The sequence below is a fragment of the Corapipo altera genome, unplaced genomic scaffold, assembly GCF_003945725.1.
Source record: "Corapipo altera isolate COAL_440 unplaced genomic scaffold, ASM394572v1 53, whole genome shotgun sequence".
Taxonomy (NCBI): domain Eukaryota; kingdom Metazoa; phylum Chordata; class Aves; order Passeriformes; family Pipridae; genus Corapipo; species Corapipo altera.
The window spans coordinates 3,647,423-3,655,963 of NW_020884900.1; positions in this window are offsets into that span (position 1 = coordinate 3,647,423).

The following is an 8,541-nucleotide window of genomic DNA, read 5'->3' on the forward strand; positions in this document are numbered from 1 at the left end:
ACAAGTCAGTCATAGGCAAACTGTCCAGTCTCGACATCTGACTTAAGTGTAATTGATGTCAACAGGAACTTTATGCATCAGTCTCTCAATACTTTTTTTTGATGCTGTGTTAATCTAATTTTCTAATGCTACATTGGGATAGTATGGAATAATATATGGTCAAATATGGCTGCTAAATTAAGTTGTAAAATCAGGTTATAAATGGGTTTCTTCAAGCAAAGAGAAAGTGCAAATAGGGAATAAATAATTGAGTTTGAAAGAATCTCCTAATGATAGTTCTTTTTCCAGTTGGTAAAACAAAGCTGCATTCATTTCCTTTCCCTCCTTTTTATGTAAGACATGATGTCACATCATGTATTCCTGTGAGGCCAGAGAAAACATGCAAATGATAACAGGTTTGCCAAAGACATTTATTAACTCCCTAAATGATGAAGTTTTTAGTGATCCCTTTTTTTATACACTCTTTTAATAGCTACTTGCTGTTTCCAAATTCAGGGGAAGGGTCTTTTGCTCAACCTGATGTTTTCTTTCAACTTTATATTTTGAATTCCCACTGATCTTGTTTCTGCATCAATAAAACATCCATTTCCTTTTCCCAACTGTTGTGGTTTAACCCCAGCCAGCAGCCTCTCACTTAAGAATACTTCACTGGTTACTAATGTTTTTGCAGGGAATACGGAGAAAAAAGTTCTGATAGATTCTTGCCAGATGTCCCCATGGATTTCATGAAACTATGGATTTGGTGGGAGCATATTAATCTTTGTTAAATGTACATTGGTACAAGCACAACAAAAAAAGGTGCAGTGCAAAGATAACTGAGCGCTCATGCCCTCTGAATTTTCTCCAAGCAATCAATGCAGATTACTGACACACTTTTTTATATTCACAGCAAGAACTTTCTTAAATTGATGTATTATTATTCCTCTGCCTTCCTAATCCTTTCTTCTTATTCAGGTTTAGGCAAATCGTTTTTGACTTTTTTTGTTGAAATATGCCTTTAAATGACAGACTGCAGCATTTCAGCAGCAGCAGGTTGGGAATGCAGCAACACAGGACTTCAGTCTGGTATCACTGAAGCGAGTGGTAATCTTGGTCCTCATGGGAAATGCTTCTCATCTAGGAAAGGAAACAGAAAGCATATTGTCTGGAGACCTTCTAGTTGCAGTTGTGTAAAGTTGTTTCTGTTTGGTAGGAGTGATTTGGAATATGCCCCAGACTGCAAATCAGCACCTGGCATTGGCCATGGGAAGGACGATGCAGGGAGTAAGTCCTCAGAGCAGCACGTGGACAGCCCTTTGGAAAAGCCTGTGGCCGCTTAATAACCATTCTCCTCAACAGTCTGCAGCATAACGCTCTTCTCCATCTGATTTTCTATTCAGTTGCATCCAGAGCTGTTGTAGGAAGATGTGGTGAAGCCCTGGGTATAGCCAAGGAGGCTTGGGGGAGGTAGGAGGAATGGCTGTGATTTTGGAGAGTGAGCGTGGCAGCCCCAGGTCTGGTGGGAAGGAACATGAGAGGCTCCAGAGCAGGGTTTGAGCTTTCTGTGAACAGGATGGAGAGGTAGGGGCGGGAGGTGCTGCCACTGCAGAGGAAGGCAGAGGAAAGGGCTCACTTGTAGGACACCTGTACCCTGGCCTGGTCTCTGCTCTGGGGCTGGCTTTCCTGCACACTGCTGTACTTGAGTCTTTAGAGAGTCAAAACTTGATGTAGAGCTGAGAAGCATCACCTTTACTGTTTGAGTTACCTCTGCAGAGGCAGGTAGCTTAAGTCATACTAAATTGAATACATATTTGATAAATATATGGGAATCCACCCAGGCTAGAAAATTAGTAAAGTTACTAGAACATTAATTGCATCCTAGGCTTCTTTGCTGGATGTAGCAAACATGATCGTTATCAAATATGTAGAATTTTTGCCTTGATCTGTTACCTGTCTCTCAAAATGCTTTTTAGATACCTATAAATATGTTTTGCTTTCAGCTAGCCTACTAGTTTTGGGGTTATATAGATATTCACAATATAATGAAATATGCTATCTCTCTGCTGAACAGTGATGTATTTCAGGACTTTGGAGGAGAAGGCAGTCCTACAGAATACAGGATAGACCTAACATTGTTAGTGTATTTCCCTCTTGGGGTTGAGGCCTTCCCACTGCAGGATAATAACTCTTCCAGTTCAAAGACCAGTGCCCCGTTCTTGAAAGAAACTCACAAGGGGCTTTCAAGTGAGGTTTTAGTTGTATTACAAGGAGAATCTTTTTACTATTGCTCTTGTAAAGGTATGTAGTACTCTGAAATATTCCTCAATGAGTCTGTGCTACTGATCACGCATGCAAATCAACTTGTGGACCACGTATAACAAAAGCACCTCGTTTTTTCTCTCACTGTGGTATCATATATCTTGCTTGTCTTAGTAATCTTCTACCGATGTCTCTGCATTGGGAGTTCCCCAAACTTTCTGATGATACTTACCTCATAAACATTACTTAAGTCTGAATTTAGTATAGCTTTCCTCAACTTCAGTATAAGATCTGTGTTTACTTAGGGAGGGATTAATCACATCTAAATTTTTTCCATATGAAACCCAAACATGCTAATTATCTGGGCTTTTTCTTTATTGTTATTGCAAGGAATGTGCAGCTCCCAAGGGGAGGACAAACTGTGCTCCAGGGACACATCTTCCTCTTCACTGACTGAGAAAGCACTGACTACTTCAGAGTGATGCTTACCTTTCAAGTGACCATATTAAGGAGCAGCTCAATTGTTGGTACGAGAATGTAAAAGATTTGTGGCTTTCACTTCTTTCGAAGCTTGAGGTTAACCACAGTCATTGCCTGCTCCTCTCTGCTTTAGGCTTCTTTCTTCTCCTGAGGGCTCCTATGGGAACCTGATCAAATAAACATTGTTTACAATAGATATATCAAGGCCTCTTGTGTTATCCAAGTGCACTTTTTAGTGCGCTTCAGGGACAATCAACAGAATTATTTGTAAACCACACCTGTGAATTAACCAGGGCTTTCCTCCCCATTTCCATAAAATGTTACTTTTTTTTAAGGATTGCCTAATTGTTTTAGCCTCTGTAATCCAATCGTTTGAGCTTAGTTAATAAGCAATTTCTTCAGGCTGTATTGCCTTCTATAATAATGAAACTTGTAAAAACCGCATTATTTTATCTCAAAAAACAGAATTAACCATGATGAAGGCAAAGCCTTCAGTTGTACTTATGTTGTCATCTCTGATGTGAGAATGTTGCTGAATTATTGTTTGCTTTGTAGTTAGCTAATGAAGGAGGGGAGGAGTGTTCATGGTGAGCCATTTCCAAATTATAGTTCCAGGCTCTCTTTTTCAGCTTTCAGTTACTTCAGTTTTGCTAATTTTTTATTTTTTACAGTAAAAAACCCCAATCAGTCTCTAAATAGAATCTTTGGTAGTCAGAATCTCACCATAAAGTAGAGTCTTGGTCAGAAAATTGCCTTTAAGACAGACAAAAATGTGAGCTGTGTGTTACATGGGTATCTTATAGGTAATCTACCATGTTGGAATAAGACAGAATGCACAGAAGCTTGGTTGTTTTATTTTCCCAATATATTGTTAAAAAACCTTAATGGCTTTATGACAGGTGATTAAACTCTCATCAGATGACAGGATCTTCCAAGGACCTTGCACACCCCTTTGCTTCTGTGGGAATTCCTTAGGGAAAGTCGTCACCAAAACTTCATCTCCTTATACATTTCTGGCAGGCTGCAGCGCAAGTGCTATGTCCTGCTGCTGCCCTTGGAGCGTCAGCATTCCCCATGTTCATTCTGGGCCGAGTGGGACTGTAGGCCTGCTTTTGCCCTAGCAAAGATCCTCTGAAGTAAACTGAGTTTCTCAGAAGATGGGCGTGCATGAGTTTAATATTACTGTGTCTGCAGGCAGATGGGACACACAAGTCAGTGCTTAAAGGAAGCTCCTGATCATCGTAGTCTTTCCTCATCCTCCCAAGTTTCTTTCTCACTCTCATGTTCGTAAGGATAGGTCATCAAATTTAGGCCAGTGAGATATATCTCTTCAAGCGTTGAACATATGAAGAATGGCCCATAAAGCAAAACAGAAAGACCAAAGCATGGAACTTTTTGTTTTGCCTCCTGTGGGCAGTTGTGGGGGTGAGAGGCAGGCTACCTGAGGCATGCCCTGATTTTCTGCTATCACCTCCCCAAACTCCTCCTCTCACATTTCAAAAATAATCATATTTGAAACAAAAATGTATATAATAAAATGTTTAGTCCAAGAATAATCAGGATAAAAATAAGAATAATTGCACAGGCAATGTAATTATGACCCCACCACAAGCATATATGTACATACATTGCATCACTGAAGATAATAGACTGAGAGGAGCTTTTTGCTCTGAAAAAAGTAACATCAAGAAAATAAATACACAAGGAAAAAGCCTTCCTTTTCCCTTTCTTTCTACCTTTTCTTCTTTCTTCTGTTTTCTTCTTCCCCCCCCCCCCCCCCCCCCAATTTTTCTTGGTCCCTGTGTGTAAGACTTGCAACTTCTAAGAAGTTTCCTAGAACTGCCACAAGGGCATATACTTGGGCTGCAAAATCTCAAGGTTGTAGGCAGGTAAATCAGAGTAGGAAAGCTGGTGATTGTCAGACTGAAAAGAGGGCAGAGGGTTAACTGTGTAAAACATTATGCTCCATCTGCATTCAGGAGCCAGATAAACGGTGATGGAAGTTCTTGCATACCTGAGGAAACAAAATAAAACAATCACTGTTTCCTAAGCAGAGGTGACTCTGCAGGGATTAGACTAATACTATTAAGGTCCAAATCAGAAAAGGTTGTTGCAGTCAGCAATATTACTGCATGAACCCCTCTGTCATCTAGCTGAGGATGCTAAGCCCAAAGTTAGCTGATTTTGTTGAACTGAGGGAAACTTACTGGACTTTAGGGAATGAAGGTACAGTAAAGATGAAGGGCCAGGAATATAAACCTAAGAAAGTTTTTCTAATTTAAGATACATATTTCAGATATGACTGTGGTATATCCAGCCATGAAAATGGACTATGTGTATGTGGACTGTTGTATGTGACTGAAGCATCTCAGAGGAGAATAGTACTTTTTGCTGTGAAAATGATGGTACCAGACAGACATTTATGCTGCTCCAGGTGTATGTTTTGGTAGCTGTGGGTGTGTGCATGTGTGTACAGACACATAACTACTTCTCCAGTCTCACTGTGTGTTTGCTTTCCTTCTTCAGAAGACTTGTAAAAATTCCCTGTTAGCTACTATTCTCATCAGAAATCAGTCAACAGCTTATGACTAGCAGAGCATATATATTAATTTTTCTGTTCATGATAACTTAAGCTTTACATCTAGATGTTTTATTTATATACATGTACAAGTCGATGATACACTTGATTTGTTTATCTGTTTCTTTCCCTAATCTTTGTGTCATGTCTTCTTTGGCTGTGCTCCATTAGACACACAGGTGTTGGTCTTTGATAAAAACTTTCAGGGTGCCTATGCCTTACTAGAGCTCCTGGGCACTGCTTGAGTAAAGGTGTGAAATAGTCAGCACTTTGCAAGCTGTACATTCCAGCAGTGAAGATTTGTTGCAGTGCTTCTCTTTTCCTCCTTTTCTTCTTCTCTCTGCTAGCAGCTGTAATGTCAAGAGAGCTGGCATAGCAGAAAGCTCATAGACAGATAACTGTAGCATGTATGGGTGATACTTGTTTTGAGCTTTAAAGGTCTTCTTATGTGTGTAACAAAATTAGTCAGAAGCATCAGTATTCTCAAAAAGATTTACTGTGCAACTCAGTTGTGGTTTCATGTTTGTGTTATTTTTTTTTTTGACATTACCTTGGAGGATGTTTTTATGGTAGTTAAAATATTTACTGACATGGAATTACACATATTTCATGTGCATTTATTTGTTTGTGGGTGGAAGCTTTTTCCAACTCCCGTCTAGAGGGCAACACGAATTCACTCTCTCAATGGTGCTCAAGACTAAGCCTCAAAAATGGGTTTGCAGAGGGCTTTTAAGAGAGATAATTAGTTTGTCTTCTGATTTCCCTCTGCAAAGGAGCGTACTAAGAGTTTGTCCCAGAGGATTTTGCTCTGGGCTCCTGTATGTCCAATCCCAGTGGAATTTGCCTGTCGCTGTGGGGCCTTTGGAGAAGAAGAGTAGAAGAGCTATGGTTCTGTAAATCTATGCTAAGGTAAATGTATGCAGAAAAGAAATACCACTGATAGACTTTTAACGTTCCATGCCAAAACCTGTTTGGGTTTGTTGTATTTTTTCAGCATGTCTAGAAGTCTATTAATGGCTTTGGCCCTATAGGTCTGGGGAGCTGCCTTCATCAGCATTAAGTGCAAGATCCAATTTAGAATGACGTAATGTATCAACGTGCTCTCGACTTGCATCAGTGGGAAGGATTTTCCACTGTACAAGAAGCTTCTTGGAGATGCATTTATCTAATCAAATTGATTTAGTGTCTGGCCCGTGTTGCCTGCTAATAAAACCTTTCAGACAAAATCATGATAATAAGGTATTTTATACTTTTCATTTATGCTAAAATATGCTGTTTGATTTGCTTTATGCCATATTTTTCTATTTTCATATGGGGAAAAGAAGTAAAAATAAATTCTGTCCAATTGCCAGATTAAAAATGAGTGACTGAGGTGAGCATATTGAGTTTGTCACTCAGGCTTTGCTTTTGAGCTCGTGAGTAGAATCTTCTGATAAAACATTTCTGGCTTTAAAAATCTGTATAAGGAAAAATGGAAACTATGCCAAATGATTAATTTAATCTTATTAAACACAAATCAAATTTTTTTCTCTGAATTATACCCCACCAAGGAAAGATAAGAAAGATTGCCTTGTGCTGAACTTTGCTGACAGTAGAGCTTGACCCCATTTGCTTTGTATTTACTTACGCCAAAAATATAAATAGAGGTTCTGGTTATTCTAGGAGAATGCAAAACAAATTCTTACACTTCAGATGAATGACACTTGCTGACTGCTTCTTTGTATGTTTTTTTCCTTCAACTGAGATTTTTAGTTTGGTGCAGAGAAGAAACTGTTTACTTCCCTTCCTAGGTAAGCAGCAAGGAGCACAATTTGTATGATTTGGAGTGCAAACTGTAAGTGGAGAGCCTAACTCCCACTAGTTTCATTATGGAATGGAACTGTCTGTCATGAAAAAAATTGTTTTTACTCTGCACTGCAAAAGTTGATATTGATTTTACAATCTCAAATATCACCTGCACTTACAAGGAAATTATCTAATGAGTGTTCATTTTACATTAAATAGCATAATGTGTGAGTAACTGTTCAGTAGTTGGGAGAAGGTAATACACCTAAGCCTTAAAAATACCATGAAAATCTAGAAAGCTGTTGCACTGCAAACAGTGCTTCAGGAAAAAACAGAATTGTGTGTAAAGGTGAATTCATAGTCTGTTGAACACAGTGGCCAGATTTTGCTTCCAGTTTTCTGTCTTTCATCTACCTGAGCTGCTTTCCTCACCTACTGATGAACCTCTTGTTGAGTTTCCTCAGGTTGAGGGCAGTCCCCCTCTCTTGACCATTCAGATCAAGCCTAACAGGGAGTGTATCTGTGGCTCCTTGCCTAACCCATCATTTGCACCATTTGGTGGTGATGTATCAATGAAGGATTATAAGATAATATAGTCAGCGGGGAGGAAAAACTCAAACATGTAAGTGCTGATAAAACATAACTGGGTTATTAGTTGATTGGTCCTTTTCCCTCTCTTTTCCTCCTTTCAGAGACACACTTGTGAATACACTCCAAGGTGAGAAACCTGTTAATGTTACCTCTTTTCTTGTTTTATTAATCTCTCAGCCTACCTCCAGGTCTTTCTCTTTCTCGTTCAGAAGTGAGTCTGTCATGTTAACTAAATAGCAGCTTTCTTGACAAAGTGCAGGGTATTAGCTGCTGCTGAGGCATGCTTTATTGATTGCTGTTGATTTACAAATTAAGTTTACTTCTACTGCTCCTGGCATTTAGTTGTAACTTAAATGTTTAATTAGTGAGGCAAAACTGAGGTTCATGAAAGCAAACCTTACCATACAGTTACTGGCTACTTTCTACAAGTTTATTATTCCAGAGATCCAATGGAGGGAAATCACTTTATCAGATGTATTGAAAAAAAATAGAGGCAAGAGGTTAATTATGTTGAATTGCTTTTTCAATTAGAATTTAACTTCAGATGTTTCAGTCACTGTTGAGAGTATTGAGCTGAGGCAGAGTCTGGGCAGCAAGGCAAGTTGACCAATGAGTACACTAAAAAACCTGATAAGCTTGGTCTCAGCTCGGAGATTATTAAGGGAACTGAAAAATCATTAAACCTAGAAATGGGACCTAATGGAAGTCAATGAAAGAATGACTAGGGATCTTTAATGAGCAGCACTGCATCATGTTCTCATCTCGTCAGAAATAAATAATGAGATACTTGAATTTCTCTTTGAACAACAGCAAAAGTAGAATGTGAAAATAGCAGAGTGAAAAGTAATCCTTTGGGCCATCCTCTCTAT